Genomic DNA, 18,103 nt, shown 5'->3' with positions numbered 1-18,103 from the left:
ACCTGTAGCAGTTAGCAGTTATCATACCCCTTCTTTCATTAATCAAAGACAAAAAAAAGTTTTTTTTACATATTTTATTTTCTAGTTTTATTATTTGTATCACTAGTATATTTCTCTATAATAAAACCATTCAACTTATTTTTTAATTTTTTATTTCTTACCTAATTTTCCTCGGAATATTTCTATGATGTACTGTGTTCTATTAGTCAAATCATTTCCTTTAATACCGACATTGAGGGGATTGCAAAAATACATGATACCTACCCCACAGATATTCTAATATACATACAAACAGGTCAAGCTCAATGAAACCATTTAAAAAAAAATGATTACTTGGGGACTGCGTTCTAATAGCACTTTCATTTGATACCCATATTGATAGGGTATTGAAAAAAAAACTATATTCACCGTTTCACCGTTTTGTAGTGGTGGTCATTTTAGATTTTAATTCTTTATAAATAAAATGTTTTTTTACTCAAGCCCTTTTATTTGATACTCATATTGTTGAGGTTTTCAAAAAAATATATATTGCGCCATTTTGTGGTGGCAGCCATTTTGGATTAGCTTTTTTTTTTAAACAAATGAGATCAACTAATCGAGCCCTTTTATTTGACACCAATATTGATGATTTTGAAAAAAATGTATATATGATGCCATTTTGTGGTAGTGGCCATTTTGGATTTGCATTTTTCATAAATAGCTGTGTTCTACTAATCAAGCCCTTTCGTTTGATACCCATATTGATGGAACTTTGGAAAAAAATATATGGCGTCATTTTGTGGTGGCGGCCATTTTGGATTTGCAGTTTTCATAAACAACTGTATTCTACTAGTCAAGCCCTTTCATTTGATACCGTTATTGATGGGGTTTTGAGAAAATATGTACTCCGCCATTTTGGATTTGCATTCCTCATGAATAACTACTTCTACTAGTCAAGTCCTTTCATTTGATACCATCAATATGGGGTTTTGAGAAAATATGTAATCCGCCATTTTGTAGTGGCCGCCATCTTGGATTTGCAGACTGCAGAGATAAAAGTGTGTTCCAAATTTCAGATCAATCGGTCAACATGAAGGGGGTCAAATTTCTATTAATGTAGGACAACGCTACAGATATGTTACAAACATACAAACATGTTACAAACATACAAACATACAAACAGGGCATGCTAAATAAAACCGTTTAAAAAAGAGTAGTATTTTTTCTCAGTGTATTTTTTTTTATCTGTATTATAGTGACTTTCAACTCATTTGGCTGGTTCGTCACTTTTACTTCCCTTTTTGGAAGAATGTCGGGAGTGAGAATTGAACTCGTGACCCTTAGCGTGAGGGGCATGGATGTTACCACTACGCCAGATCGCCTGCCCTTTTCCTCAGTGTATATTTTTTCACGTTTAATCATTAATACTCTGCAACCTTTTCTAAGACACTATTTCGGTACGACTTATAGTTTTTGAGAACTGAATTATCAAAGATTTTTCTTAATAAAATCGATACGCCCTATTGAAAAGTTACACTTTAGTCAAAAAATTCCCAAATGCTGTGGAAAACTCATATTTCCTCCAACCCAAACGGAATACAAACTTCCATTCGAATAAAAAATGCGCATGTTTTGTCATTTTTCGATTTCATTCGGAATTGCTCAATAGCGAACAAAATCGCACCACGATTTCATTCACAACACGACACGCTATCGACCCTCCAAAGAGATGTTGATCTTTCACTAGCAGGAGAAAGACTGGTTAATAGAGAGAGAAAGATAGAATCAGAGAGCTAGATAGAGAGCGAAAGAAAGATAGAATGAGAGAGTTAGTTTGAGAGTAAGAGAGAGGTAGAGAGAGTGAGTGAGAGAAAGAGATAAATAGAGAGTGTTGCATTGAACTACAAACTTTTGCGGTTCATTTGCCTCTAGCCTCGAAAATGAACCTCGACACCGTCGTTGGCTGGATGCCAAGTCGTAATTTGTTAGGTAAACGAAGATTGATGCAATTATTCTGCTCTTACATTCCGGCCGTGTGAGTAAGTTGCCGTCGGACAGAGCTAAACGTCATATATCAACAGGATTGAATCAGTTCAGAAACAGTTTTGACGTAGGACTACGTCTTTGATTTCTATATAGAGGGGTCACTCTAAGAAAAATGTAACAGAAACTTAAGGGAATTCAAGTGCATATTACACGAAATTGAATCGTTTATATGAGCAACTCCATAAATCCATATGACGCATTTGCGAGAAAACGACAAAAAACAGTTTTTCTCGAAATTTCAGATAACTTATTTATCTTAAGAGATACCGAAGTGGAACGAGATATGATGAAAACCGCCCTATGTGTTCCTAGACGAGAAGCCTCCTGTGTTATGTATGGATGAAATAAAAAAAAAACACATCAATGTAATATGATATAATTACCAATACCGAACACAATTATCAATTTTTCTCACCAGTAAAAACATGTGACTTAATATAGAGAAAACTTATTTGAAATGGTAATTTTCTTTTATAATTTTTACTCTCTGAGTGTTTATTCAACCCAATGCGAATTTTAATTGGACTAACAACACCTAATACTATATGGTCGGTATTAAGTCAGAGCGGACCATGTAACATTTTTATGATTTCGAGAAAAACAAGTTTGAAAAGTACTTAATAAGTACTACGGGGCTTTGCCTGCCACTCAGCTTAGTGTTCTTTGTGCTTTAGAACCATGGACTTATAGAGTTTCTCAAGTAATCGAATATTTGCAACCCCAATTTAAGGGGGTTCGTAGAACTAATTTTTCCTGAATTTTTTATAGTCGATGTGAGGGTACCCAAGGGTTCAACATCTGCCAAAAAAAAAGTCAATTTTGATAAAAATTTAGATGATTCAGATGATCAACACATCAAATTAATACCAGTTTGCTAATCTTGCAAACAAAATTGGATTTTGTTTTTGCAATTATTGCTTTGGACTAGCTTTGGACTGCTTTGGACTGCTATATTTTTTATATTGAAAAAAAATGGGAAATTTTTTTTTTCGAACCACTCCAAAATGGAAATGGGCTCTCTAATAAAAAAGTAAAATAATACGGGTCTAATGTTTTGCGATAAAGAACAAAATTACCTCTTTTTACGAAAATCTGAGAACCACTATATCGGTTTGGCATGGAATGGCTGCATTAATACATAGCTATCTACAACACGGTAAAGTGCACAGTTAAAACAACTTTTTTCGATTTTGTGAAAATGCTTGTACTGCGCCGGTTGACTAATAGTTAAAATTTCAGCAAAATTTAACAAAGATCCGGGACCTCTCGCGATACAAGGTGATCGGTAGCAAAATACAGTGCTCTTCATGGAATCTAGACACCAAGAGTCGAAAGGCAGAGACAATTTGAACCCACAAGGCTTGTAGCGACTTCGGCAAAGTTGGTAATTCTAACGAGGGTGTGATCATGGTATTAACCTTACTTATCTAGAAAACAAATGACCGCAGAGTGGCAACGCGTTTACGAAAAATGGCTCGTTAGGTCGGGCTTTCACCCACGTCAAATATTATAGTTTTATACCTTCAACACGATTTTTGGTGCGATTGTAAGCTTCAAAACGGCGAACGACCGCAAAACCCAATTCAATTTATTTAACGGTTAAAAACAAACAACAACGCCCCGATAGCATCGTCCGGATCGATATAAATAGTTAGTAACCTATTTATTATTTTTTTTTGCGGTGGAAACATTTCTCGTTCCATCCCACTCGGCAAAGAGCGAGCGGGATCGTCGTAAACCAACAACGCGCAACTCGCCAAATAAGTTCAAATAAGTTTAAGCTCCAGCAGGTGCAAAAATTTACGACCCGCGACGACGAAACCTCCAATTCAATCGACTCCCAACGAGTGAGCTGGACAGGAGAAGGAGGAAAGAGGCGTTGGCGATGTGGACTAGGCCAGCAAGGTAATCATATTCCGGGTCTACAAATACGAAACAATAACAGCAGCTAACCGTACACATCCCGTTGGGGTAGTCCCCAAATGAAACGGTGCACTCGTCTGATTTGTAATTCACCGCACCCGGTCACTGTCCGCCCTCCACTCCCCGAACAAACGCCAACAACGGATACACATAATTTACCACGACTTTCGGCTGGGCAGACAAAGCAATTTGATGACGTAACACAGCAGGAGATCACACCATATTCAGCAGGAGGAAGGGAGAAGTACTTTGAAGCGAAGTTCCCTCTCCTCGATCGTCAGTTTCTGCTGCTAAATGTCACTCACGACGCTTTCAAATGTCAAAGCGCATTCGTTGTATCGTTCGTGGGGTTTTGCGGTGCAGAACTTCTAAGATACCCACCGGGGGAAAGGGAGATTAGGATTCTGCGAAATTGTAGGCGCTCGTGTTGATCAAGAAGTATATAAATGAATATGTTTTTATCGACCAAGTTTGTTAAAACCTGGTATTATTCGCCATCGAATATCAGATAAAATCTACTGTGTTAAAGCAAGAATTCCACAGCAAAATTGGTACACCATGAACTGGTTCCTCGATGACTCAACACATAATAATACATCTTCGAGAGGCGATCACATTAGCACAAGCCGACTGAAAAGCTTTGAAAAGGCAGATATTCATTCGATAGTAATACATCTACTTGACTAGAGATCAAATTAGTCTCCGGGAAACCGAGAAAAATGGTGAAATGACCCACATACGGATCGTCTAAGAACCGCAGGGTATTGCTAGAATCGTTTTTGTCAAATAAGAGAAACAAAAGGTCAGAAAAAGTCAGAAATTTTGAATATATGTTCAGAATAATACAAATTGAAAAAATCAACAATCGATTTTGGTGATATGAAATGGATGAATAGCTGCGATCGTCTTTTCGCATGCGAAATAGAACACTTTGACGAGGACAATAAATATAGCCCATTCGAGCAGTTTCGATTGTCAATGAAAGCTTCTGCTTTCCAAATTGAAAACGACAAGGACAACATAAATAAATACTCTGGCTAAAGTGAAAGGATATGACCTCCCATTTCAGCGTTTCCAAGTATGTTCTGACTGGTTTCGCGACATGCGGCCGAGCATTGTCGTGCTGCAAAATAGCTTTATCGTGTCTTTGCTCGTATTGTGGCCGTTTTTCCTTCAGTGCACGGCTCAAACGCATCAATTGTCGTCGGTAGGGGTCCTCCATAATGATTTCATAGCAGGTTTTAGCAGCTCATAGTACACCACACCCAGCTGATCCCACCAAATAGACAGCATAACCTTCTGGCCGTGAATATTCCGCGCGGTCGTCGATGTTGATGCATGGCAGGGATATCCATACTTTGCCCGACGTTTAGGATGGTCGTAATAGACTCACTTGTCATCGCCAGTAACGATTCGATGCAAAAAACCCTCTCTTTTACGCCTTTGGAGCAGTTGTTTTGCACGTGAAAAAACGGCGTTCGACGTCTCGAGGCTTCAATTCATACGGCACCCAATGTCCTATCTTTCGAATCATTCCCATTGCTTTTAAACGATCGGATATGGTTAGCTGAGCTACTCCAAGTGTATCTGCAAGTTCTTGTTGCGTTTGTGACGGATCTTGTTACTCGAGTAAAACCTCCAATTCTTCATCTTCAAATTTTTTTGGCGGTCCCAAACGTTCTTCGTCTTCCAAGTCAAAATTACCACTTTTAAACCGTACAAACCACGTCTGACACGTTCGCTTAGTTGGAGCATGGTTACCATAAACTTCCACCAAAATGCGATGACATTACGCAGCTTTTTTTTCATATTGAAGTAATGAAGTTTCACTCCCCGCAAAAACACTCTCGTTGGTACGTAATAGGACATATTCTAATTACGCTTCAACTTTTTGACATATACTGAAAAAAACGCGCAATGACAGTAGCTTTCCAACGAATGTCTGGAAATTTGATTCACTGGAATAATAATCAAGTTACGCCATCTGTTGCGAAAGTACGAAAAAATTCAATAATTGCGGTACCTAATCGACCAATCGAGCAATTCATTTTTCTCCGGAAGTTCCACTAAAGGTGCTTGCTTCGACTTATAAATATTTCTCTTTCCTTCACAAACAGAATGAAAACGGAGAAAAAGGTTGAAAGCAGGAAGAAAAATATCAATCTTACAACATTACAATTACATCAAACATTACAATGAAGAGACCTCAAATGAACAAAAAAAATGTCTAAAAGAACATGAAAAATGAAAAGCGGTTAATGGAATGATTCAGCACGAAGAACACACTTCAAATTAAAAATAAAATAAAGATGACTAAAATAGTTTTACAAAATCCAGCAAGCTAGCCCTTTCCAATGAGGTTAAGAAATATCTGTCCAAAGAGAGGTTAAAAACTTGAAAAAAAACCTGAATGGATTAAATTATTTTTGAATGACGCTAAAATGCCAAGCATTGTTCGAAACAGTGAAGGAGCAATATTAGTATGTGTTGACCTGGATCTAGAATAAGAATAGAAATAGGAAATAGGAAATAGGAAATAGGAAATAGGAAATAGGAAATAGGAAATAGGAAATAGGAAATAGGAAATAGGAAATAGGAAATAGGAAATAGGAAATAGGAAATAGGAAATAGGAAATAGGAAATAGGAAATAGGAAATAGGAACTAGGAAATAGGAAATAGGAAATAGAAAATAGGAAATAGGAAATAGGAAATAGGAAATAGGAAATAGGAAATAGGAAATAGGAAATAGGAAATAGGAAATATAAAATAGGAAATAGGAAATAGGAAATAGGAAATAGGAAATAGGAAATAGGAAATAGGAAATAGGAAATAGGAAATAGGAAATAGGAAATAGGAAATAGGAAATAGGAAATAGGAAATAGGAAATAGGAAATAGGAAATAGGAACTAGGAACTAGGAAATAGGAAATAGGAAATAGGAAATAGGAAATAGGAAATAGGAAATAGGAAATAGGAAATAGGAAATAGGAAATAGGAAATAGGAAATAGGAAATAGGAAATAGGAAATAGGAAATAGGAAATAGGAAATAGGAAATAGGAAATAGGAAATAGGAAATAGGAAATAGGAAATAGGAAATAGGAAATAGGAAATAGGAAATAGGAAATAGGAAATAGGAAATAGGAAATAGGAAATAGGAAATAGGAAATATGAAATAGGAAATAGGAAATAGGAAATAGGAAATAGGAAATAGGAAATAGGAAATAGGAAATAGGAAATAGAAAATAGGAAATAAGTAATACTGAATAGGAAAAAGAATGAATCGTATAAAAATACCGGAATGTTTTCTCGGAAATTCACGACTCATAAAAAATAAATAAATAACTTGAAAAGCTAGGAAAAAAGCTTTTTTGCGCAGGGGGTTTTAAACGTTCAATACATTTCGAACAGTTGAACATTTTTTTACTTAAAAAATTAGTTTTGGAAGCTGTCGAGTTAATTTTCACAGTTGTATTATTTTGAATCAATCATATATTATATGCAAACCACTAATCGCAATTTTTCCATTATTTTCAGGTAAGCGAATATCGATTACGCCCAACAATGCCGCCATACACAAAAGTAAGTTTTTGTAATCCAAACTCGAAGCTATCAAATTACGAGCAAAAGAGAATTTTGGGAGTATCTATTTGTGTTCAGAACAAGAAATTCAGGTTTGAATGGTACCTGACTCCATTCCCACATGAATAATATTTAAGTTCCAACTAAATCATGAGGGGCCATGCTGGGCGAATACAGTATTTTGTTAGATTTTGCTTAATGGTTTTTATTTGGTACCTTGTCAAACATGCACAATTTAATGCGATATTCTCTGCATGTTTTAAGTTACTTATTATTGTATAGTGAAAAAAATATGCGATGTGTTTGGGGAAGATGTATTGACAGGGAGCTAAAGTGTCAAAAATTGTACGAAAAAAACTCAACATTGTGAGCACAATTTGAATACGACTCTAAAGCAGCACTATTTTTATCACAACTAGATCTGTGTTGATGAGGCACATCAGAGCTCGGAGTATATGAGAGACCATCAAACTGTCGGTCTCGGCACAATGGCGCATAATCATAGAAATTTAATTACATTTCATACAGCTCACTACGACGGTAGCGACGGTAGCAGCACCCTTGTTCCGTAGTCATTGGCAAAGAAGCGAGAGCGAAACCATTGGAACTCCGCCGCCCAAGAAGACACTGCTGTTGCTGCTAGTTTGCAGGCACCATCACTTCGTGTTGTTTGTGCGCGTATATGGCGTATGAATGATTGCCAGTGGACCTTTTATTTCGCTTCACTATTATTATGATAGGCCACTGTCATAACTCTTTCGCGTAGCGTCTGTTCCTTCGGCTTCAACCTATCAAAAGTGGGTACAAAGCAGTCAGCCGAGTGATACATGATGAAGAGTGAACAAGATACGATAGGGGTCTTTGGCGATAAGGCAACGCAATTGTTAACATGACGCGTCGTCCAATCTTCTCAGGAGATGCGAAAATAATTATCTACTTGGAGTGTGATGCCGCATCGTCTGACGAGTGAACTTTGTTCACACATATCTCATAATCCCAAGTTACATCACGACTGTTGTGACTTTAGGAGAGTTCCGATAAACTACCAAAACGATTAACTTTGTTCGCCTCAATCATTGGTGAAGTCAGTACAACGGTCGAAGGGAAAATCCGGTGGCAAGTCACGATTTCCTTCCTACAAACTTGCTGGGTTGAACCCAGAGGGTGATCTCAATTCAACTTGCTGCGATTTGCTCCAAATCGCATGGGCACGAGCAAACGATAACATTTATAAGTTTCGCCTACCCTTGACCTCAGACTTATAGGACGCGGAATGGAAACTCTTGAATATATATTTTTTTAATTTTAGAACTTTGAATTCATCGTGTTTTAATTTTGTATTTTGGAATTTTTAATTTTTTTATTTATTTTTTAAATTTAAACTTTTGAATTTTTAAATTTTTGGATTTTAAATTTTTTAAATTTTTGAATTTTAGAGTTAAATGATTGAATTTATGAATAGAACTTGAGGATTTTAAAATTTTTAAATTTTTGAGTTTTTGATTTGAAAAATTTAATGACTTTTTTCCTGATCTGATTTTTTATTCTATTGTATTATTAGCTAAATATTTTAATATCATCTCTGGTCATCCGATTCCGTTATTTTCATATTCTTCTTTTTTAAATTTTCGAATTAGATTTCATTTTTTTTTATTTTCTAATTCGGAAAATAGATTCAAATATATTGAAAATCTATTAGTGTTTAAGTTTTAATTCGTTAGATAGTTTCAAAAATCGTTCGAAAAATTTAAACAAACAATAAAAGCAATAAAGGGCTGAAAATTTACAAGCATCATGACATGGCATCTTGAAAAGAAAATATAAAATATTGGAACAAACAAAACGTGAAGGTGAAATAAAAAAAAATAAAAACAAAAAATGAGATCAAATTTAAATTTGAATAAATTTGAAACTTGAACGCTCAAAAGTTCAGAAAATAACAATGTTTGTGAATTCAGGAAACCCAAAAAAACTTAGAATTTAATATCTTGAAAACTGTAAAATATAGAGACTACAAAAGTCTGAAAATCTTGAGAATTGGATAAACAATCACTTGCAAGATCAAAGTTTCTCAATTTATAAATAAAATTAAATTAAATATGTCATATTTTGAAAATTGTAAACATTTTAAAAAATGAGGATATCAAAAACTCATCAGATCAGAAAACATAAATATAAGAAAAATAAAACACGGAAATTATAAAATATTAAACATGAAATGTAAATAATATATTAACATGTAATTAAAATTAAAATTCTCATTGTCCAATTTTCCAATTGGAATTGGAAATGGAATTTTTTCGTATTTTCGAATTTTCTCAAATTTCTCAAATGTAAATTGAATTATGTTGAAAAACAAACATTAGAAATTTTACAAAAAAAGTAAAGAAATTTTTTTTTCATTTTTACAATTTTTTAGTTTCAATTTTTAAATTGGAAATTTTTCGTATTTTTGAGTTTTCTCATTTTTTATTTCGCAATTGTTTTAATAATTAAATTCAATCTTCCGAATGTGTTATTTTTTCTATATTCACATTTCAATTTTTAATTTTCGAAGCAAAATCGAAACAATAATTTCATAAAAAAAAATACTCTGAGTTAAAGGAATCCCAAAATAAAAAAGGAATCCTCAAAACAAAAAAAAACTATTTTGGAAACCTGAAGATTGTACAATTTGGAACCAGAGAATTTAAACATAATAATTCAAAAGCTAAAAATTCGAACAATTAAGAATTTAGAGATTTGATATTTTCAGGAGAATAGTAAAATCAAGAAACTCGAAAATATGGATAAAACGTATCAATAAGAAGTGTGAAATTTTATTTCGAAAAAAATGGAATCTCAAATTAAATTCCCAATTCATTTTTTTTTATTTCCCAAACCTTCTCCAAAAATTCAAAAATAAATTCAAGTCTAACCAATTTGAAAAACTAATATTTTACAATTTTGAAAAGTTAAAAAAAGAAGCATTGAAATTTCGAAAAAAAATGGAATCTCAAATTAAATTCCCAATTAATTTTTTTCTATTTCCCAAACCTTCTCCAATAATTCAAAAATAAATTCAAGTCTAACCAATTTGAAAAACTAATATTTTATAATTTCGAAAAGTTAAAAAAAGAAGCATTGAAACCCAAAATTAAAAAAGGGATTGACAGGTGTACTCTCAAGAGTAAAAAAATGAAACTATGAGAATGAAAAGTTAGAAGCATCCAGAGCATCGATTTTTGTTTTGTTTTATGATTTCTTACTTTATTTTTGTTTCCCAACCCTCACATTTCAAAATCAAGAAAAAAGATTGAAAAACCTAAAAATAAGAAAAACAAATAAGCAGGGAAAACAAATAAATGAAATTAGAGAACGAGAATATGAAAAATCAGAAAATGATCAAAAAAGAAAAAAAGAAAAGAAAATTGGATTTAAATTTTTTTACGTTTTCCAATTAGATTTTGAAAATTTAAAAGTTTAACAAATTTAACTATATTTTAAAAATCCCAAACATTCTAAAATACAAAAAAAAATCAAAACAAAATATTTTTTAAATATTAAAAACATTAGAAATGTGGAAAATGAATTGAATTGAATTGTACCAAATTTAGATACTAAAACAATCCGAATGCGAGATATCTAGCATTTTCCAAAGTAGGAACAGAGGATCACAAAATAAGAATATAAAAAAATTAGAATCAGAAAATGTGAAATTTTGGGAAAATTTTAAATCAGGAAATGAGATTTTTAATTATTCTCTTTTCGTGATTTCACGACTCTATTTACAAAAATAATTGGACTTAACTTAATTTGAAGACATTACCATTTTAAAATTCATAAAGTCCAAAAAACGGAAAGTTGAAAGAGAATGAGAAACACCGGAAAAGAAAACCAATAATATTCCAAGATTTTAGAAAATGTGAAAAACAATTGTTATTCTAAAATCTGTTAAACTAAGAAAACTAAGAAACTAAGAAACTAAGAAAAAAAATCTGGAAATGATTGAAAAAAGGAGATTAAAGTACATCACGAAATCAGAGCGCTAAATGTTATCTTTCTTACTCGGTCCTCTAAAATTTTCAAATTTCATATTTAAATAAATTCAAATATCTGAACATTCAAAAATTCTAGGATAATTTTTTTTTATTTAAATCGTTTATTTTTACAGGCTCAGTTAAATAAATTAATTAAAAATTCAAAATTCAAAAATAATGGAATTTAGAAACTTAATGTCATGAAAACTTTAGAATTTAGTTAGTAAAAAATCCTGACCAAATATTCTCATCTTGGATTTTCTTATTTGTTATATTTTTATTTCTCCTTCCTCTAAAAAATAAAAATTTCCAGTATTAAAAAATTAAAACCAAAAAATCAGAATTCCTAAGCCCTTTGGCGCAAAAGTCGTCGACTTTGAAGGCACGTACAGCATTCCCCTTACAATTTAGGAATTTTGAAATTCTGGAATATTTGAGTTTCTGATCATTAAATTTTTGAATTTTTGTTTTTTTTTCATATTTTTATATTTTTGGAAATAAGAAAATCAGAAACTCATCTGATTAGAAAATAAGAACATAACAAAAATAAAATGAGGAATTTAGAAAATATAAAACATAAAATCTGAAAATTAAATTAGAATTCTTCACTTTTTACTTTAAAATTCAGATAATAAAAAATCCTGACCAAATATTCTCATCTTGGAGTTTCTTATTTGTTATATTTTTGTTTCTTGTTCCTCGGAAATTTGAAAATTCCCGGTGTGAAAAAAATTAAAATAGAATGATGAAAAAATCTGAAAGTCAGAGCATTAGAAAATAAAACAATAAAAAGTTATTTTGAAATAATTCAAACCCAGGAATTTAAATTATTAATTTGAGTTATTTAGACTTTTGAAAATTAAAAAAAATTGAAAATTTGAGCTTTAAATTAAAAGATGAAAAACCAAAAACTTCAAAAATTGGGATCCAAATTATTAAATTTTGGGATTTTAGAAAATAAACACTAAAAAATCAGAATAGAGCTAGAAAATTACGAAATCGAAGGGGTAGAAAGTAAATATGAATAAGTAATGAATCACAAAAATAGTTATTTTTAGAAAAATTTCAATCAAAAAAAAAAAGATTTGAATTTAAAATAAATTTCAAAAGTATGAAAACGAATAAATATTGAACAAAATCGATAAACTTCGACATTTGAAAAATTGAAATGGAATTGAAAAACTATAACAAATTTCAAAAATTCTCAAGAATTGAAATTAAAAAATTGGATTCTTAGAAACGGTCAAATCTATCCTTTTTTTAAATTTTGTGATCCTTTAATATTATTAATATCATATTATTTTCAGAATTAGATTTTCGATTTAAAAAAAAAGTTCCCCAAGTAGGGTGGATAAAGATAAAGAGTTCATCCCAAGGTCAATCAATCTCAACCTTGGTTGAATCGATTTCAAATTTATTCATAAAACAAGGCCAGAGAGTCTCATTCAAAAATAAACAAGATCCACGGCAACAGACGATTTTTTTTCTTGGAAACCCTCTATCCCACATCAACATAATGACCATGCGTTTTATTTACTGGAAAATGTTTATCCTATGAATAAGCATTTATTGGTGTATGATAAAAAAAAACTTCTCTGTGCCTTTCGTTGCACTTTCTTTTATCGCTTTCTTGGGACTCACATCTTATTCACCCACGAGAGCACAATAAAAACGATCGTAAGTTGCTCAGCTACCAATCACTTTTCCATTTTTCGGTTGCGTTTAACTGAACCATTAAACTCTCGTAAAAACCAAACATTGGAACCCGAGCGGAACAAAACACAGAGACCGAGACAACGAAACGCCTTGAACTCTTTCTTGTTGAAACATTTTCATACTTTCCTTCTCGAATCATGCTCTTCACGCTCGGCTACTTGACTCCAAGGCCTTCCAACCTTGTATCCTACCCGTCGCAGCCGCCGCCGCCGCCGCCGCCATCACTGCTGCCGGTAGCATCTCGACCACACCCTCTGAAGCCAACCAAATTGATACATAGTTTCCATTAATTAGTGGTAGGGAGATTCGTGTGTATGCGGGTCTTGTCGAGGTTCTTTGAGTTATCCACCCGTGATATCGCGCGGTCGATGTTCCGATGCAGATGCTCGAGCGAAAACAAGCCATTGGAACCGAGCACCACTCGCAAGGGGTTTCATCATGGGTCCGTAGGGGTTCTGCCCCTGAAGGTGCTGTGTCCCGGTTCAATGCGCGACGACAGAGAAATTTCCATTTCATCCCAAGTGCGTAATTAAATTTGGCATTTTAATTGCAACGTTTGGCGGTACTCCAACTGTTTCAAGTCTTCGTTTTTTTTATTGACATCTTTCATTCGCATGAGAACCGATTTGGACGATGAACAAAGTAAACAACAACACTTGGAGGTTCCATTCGTACGATGACTTGACAGCAGGACGCGTTGCGAAAATACAGCCGCAGGTAAAAATACCTCCGTCTGGACTAATGATATGTCCATCTGCCAAAGTTATGCGATGGAAAAAAAACTTTGCGAATTATTGGGTCAATCTTCTTAGCCTTAGTTTCACTCTTTTTTTCGTAACAGCTGTCAGTTTATATTGCTTTAAACTCAACCTCCGAACCTTCTTCGAATTGGGTCAATTTTCATGCGCGAACTACCGCAAAAAAATTGAAAAAAAAAACAGTGTGGCCTGTTGATCTTCCAATTTCATGACCGCAAGCGGTTACCTCATGTGCGCGCCTCACCGCGTAGGTAGGTGCCCTCATATGGTGAGTGCCCGCTCTCCCACGTTTTTTTTTCACGGTAAGCGATCACTTTCTCCGCGTTGTGTAAATGGCGCCTTAGAAAATGAACCACAAAAAAAAGATACCTCAACGAAAAGAGATCGTTCCGCGATCGCAATGGGTTCGATCTCGTTATTGAGACAGATAAAGGGCTTTAGCGCATGCACGATGCTTCAATTTACGGGTAATTTTCACTCTCACAGTCGTCAGCCGGAGGGCTTCTGTGCTTATAGGTTCTGATGCGGAAGAGAAGGGGTAGTTCGGGGGGCAATCCCTGTTTGCCCGTTTCAGGTCGTGAGCAATAGTTTATCGACGCAAACCGGCGCAGGAGAGATTGACTGCAATCAGCAGGCGGTCTCGAAGTCACGCTCTACAGATTAACAACAGCTGCTGCTGCTGCTCCAAGCGTGGGTATGGATGTGGTAGCCACACCCAGCGTTACTAGGTGTTGGGGCGTTTAGTTCAAGCAAAATTGTTTCTTATCTAAAATGGAAGCCACGCTGGTTCATTTTTAATCAATTGACTACTTTGAACGAATATCTTATCGTTCAGTTTGAAATAAATTCGTTTCAAATTTCTATTTCTACTGTGTCACTGTATTTCCGGTCTGATACAAAGATGGTACAGTTCGAGAAGCGCAGATTGAACCAATCAGAAGGGGGGATTTTTGTTGATACCTAACATTTTTCAATTGTTCATTTGTTTGTTTAAAAAAATACATATTTTTCCTCAACAAATAGGTGCGTGGAAATATCCCCCTGCGATCGATGTAAACATCTCTGAAATCTATCAAGAAATGGTCGAGTTATAAGCGTTCAAAATCTCTCATATTTTTGTTACATCCTATAGCTTCGAGCTAAACGTAGCCCTACGTTAAAATGCACATGAGAAAATATCTGTTTGAAAGTTTTGTGTTGGATCGTAATGGAATTTCTTTACCGAAGGCTTAATGAAATTTTCATTCATATCGGATATGATCAAGAAGAATCGTTTTCTCATCTGGTAGAGCGGTGACTTTTTTTAGGGTCACTTTTCATGATATGTGTCAAATGAAAAAAAGCCCATTTTGTATTGCTATTTCGTCATTTAAAATTTTACGAATCGTACGTTTTGTGAAGTTACCATACATTACGTGTATACAAGCCGAAATACAATACATTTTTTGTGCATTTTATATGAAAATGAAAAACGATCCTCTCACAAAATCGCTTAATAACAATTTGACGTTTGGTTCCGTTTGAGCCGTTTATGTGATGTTTCCTTTGTAAAAATGAATTTTCAAAACAATGAAAGAAAGCGAATTTCTCAAGTTATAGGTTCAATAATCATAGATTTGAGTTATAGGTTCGCATTTATAATCTTTGATGCTTCGATGCAAAAAAACGCAGAGAGAAATAGCGCGGTGGTCTTTTCCACAGCTGTTGCATTGTGGTCAAAGGCGATTATGTATTTCAGTTCTAACAGTTCTAATAAACAAAACATTACCATTGGGAATGCATATAAACAGTAGCAACAATGTGTGCATGTGATGCAAAAATACATAAGCACTCTCCATCGGCCATGAAAATCGTTAAGCCTCCGATATGGGGCTGCGAATAAAATCGCTCCGCGGTGCGCGGCACCTTTCATTTACAACACAATATCGACCCATCCGAAGTGTTTCCGTCCGTCACTGTCCGTATTACTTGCGAAGGAGAGAAATTAATTATAGAAGCTTTAAACTTTTGCAGTTCATTCGCCTCTAGCCTGCAGAAGTCTAGAAAATTATCAGTTATCCTCAATTCACGTCTTTGAAAAAATTCCATTTCGAAAGCCCTTGCCACCAACTGGTTGCTAGCAGGTTACTTGGTGCACCACTCATTGTCATCGGGCGGGCTTTAATTGCAGTGTTTCCTCTATGCACAGTGTCCATTCACATGTGGCAGTGCTTGTTTTCTGCGTGTAAAGCGACTGATTCGCCATGTTATTCGCAGTTGCTCCTTAATGATGGTACGGGTAGGTAAGCACAGACATGAGCAGAACAAATGTGTGAGAAAATGCGAATTATTCCAATTTTCCTCAATTTAAACTATTTGCAGACTAAGGGGTTGCAATGCATATCAAACAAATCTCAGAGAATTTCCGATTCGATTGCAATTGAATGATTTGCTATCAATGATTTCGCAGCAAAAAAAAAGCTATCAACTTCAACATTATTTCATCAAAACGTGATCTGTTTCAAAATGCTTCTAATTTTCGTCCAACTCTACCAATTTTTTTACTTGCGTGAAAAAACTATAGTAGATCATATTTTTGATGAGGAAATCGAAAAACATAACGACAATTTTTTTAAGGCAAGAATTTTTTAATTTATACCACAAAACCAGTAATCCGCCTTAAGGGGGGTTAGGGTATCTAGTCGAAAAAAAATATTTTTCTTTTGAACTGCTCGTAGTAGTTATTACTTATGATGAAAAGCATAAAAACAATTCTGGTTTGGCTCCAGGTGTGACTTGATGTCGCATTTAAGGTATATGACTTGCGTTTCCGATGTGCATCTCGGGTTTTTGCAAGTCCTCTTTCCGAAGTATCTGGAAAATTATCCATTCCATCATGCCTGCCATCAGAGGGAGGGAACATACGCTCGATTCGAAGTGGATGGTTTCTTTGTGGTGATCATACGTGGGCGACCGGGAATTTTGCAAAACATCTGGGCTCGATAGGCATTTGTAACATTAGTCCGAAAGTTCGATTAATGAATATCTAAATGAGGATTCCAAAAAAAATATTTTTTTATGTGTTTAAATTCTGACTTCGGATCAGTTTTGTTAGCGGATCCAATGAACTTTCCGGGACTACAAGTAGGTCTGACACATTTGACTGTTCTTTAAACTCAGCTATTTAGTGAATTTTTTTTTGTTCTCCAATTTCCTGGTCATTGTAGTATTCACCATCGCTCCCGAAGTCGTCTTCAGAATCTACTTCGTCATGGCCCCATATTGTACTAGAAAACAAATCTATAAAAAACACAAAAATAAACTCAATTTCTGCAAAATAGCTGTATCCGATGTTAATTTTCAGTAGGTTATTATAGCATTTCAAACAGATCCTAGACAATTTTCGATGCGATTTATAGGAGCAAAGAATAAAAATCCGGCCATAGCTAAAATATTTATTAACGTGCAATTTTCTCATAAAAACGTGACATGTTTTCTGATTTGGCATCCTTGTCCTACGTCAAATAAAAATTGAATTTCGGATGTTGACCCTTTATCAATATCGAGTCTCACCCTTGATGCGCTTGCAAATCATAGGGCGCTAGAACGCTCAGCAGAGCAGTAAAATTACTCGACACGTGACCGATCGAAGCGTTTGCATCTGGTTCGCTCTTTTGGAAATTAAGTCGTATACTAAGAAGTTAAAATGGGCTTGCATTTGAATAAAAAAAATACTTTTCATGGAGAGCAATAAACAAAGTAAATGTGTTTCGAATTCTGCTCCATTGTGCACCGGTGGTAGAGAAATAATTTGTCGTTTTTTTTGCGGCCGTATGTCTTTTGTTATGCTTTAACTCGTTTGTGGTTGTCAGAGAAAACAGTGGTGCCCTGGAAAAGACAAAACGAAAGGATAAAAAGTAGTTAATAAAGAAGAAGAGAAAAAAAGAAAAACGAAGAAGGAAAAAGTGAAAAAAGAAGAAAGTGTTACAAGAAAATTAGATAGAAAATTAAAAAGAAGATGAAAAACAATAATATGAAAAAGAAGAAGTTAAGAAAGAAAGAAATTGGAAAGGAATGAAGTGAAAAAGAAGAAGATGAAAAAT

At 34.3% G+C, this 18,103-nt stretch overlaps 1 protein-coding gene and 1 long non-coding RNA gene across 2 annotated transcripts in view; both read left to right on the top strand.

Annotated features, from left to right (window-relative positions):
* The window catches only part of LOC129761069 (uncharacterized), a 102,884-nt gene extending 95,353 nt beyond the window's left edge, over positions 1–7,531 (top strand). Inside the window, exon 3 of the long non-coding RNA XR_008740427.1 lies at positions 7,484–7,531. This is a non-coding gene — a long non-coding RNA (uncharacterized LOC129761069). The remainder of the gene's footprint in view (positions 1–7,483) is intronic.
* The window catches only part of LOC129781570 (CCR4-NOT transcription complex subunit 6-like), a 316,234-nt gene that overhangs the window by 168,596 nt on the left and 129,535 nt on the right, over positions 1–18,103 (top strand). The window lies entirely within an intron of this gene.

This window comes from Toxorhynchites rutilus, chromosome 1 (assembly GCF_029784135.1).
Source record: "Toxorhynchites rutilus septentrionalis strain SRP chromosome 1, ASM2978413v1, whole genome shotgun sequence".
Taxonomy (NCBI): domain Eukaryota; kingdom Metazoa; phylum Arthropoda; class Insecta; order Diptera; family Culicidae; genus Toxorhynchites; species Toxorhynchites rutilus.
Note: the sequence above shows the minus strand (reverse complement) of the source record. Positions and strands in the feature narration are given on the sequence as shown.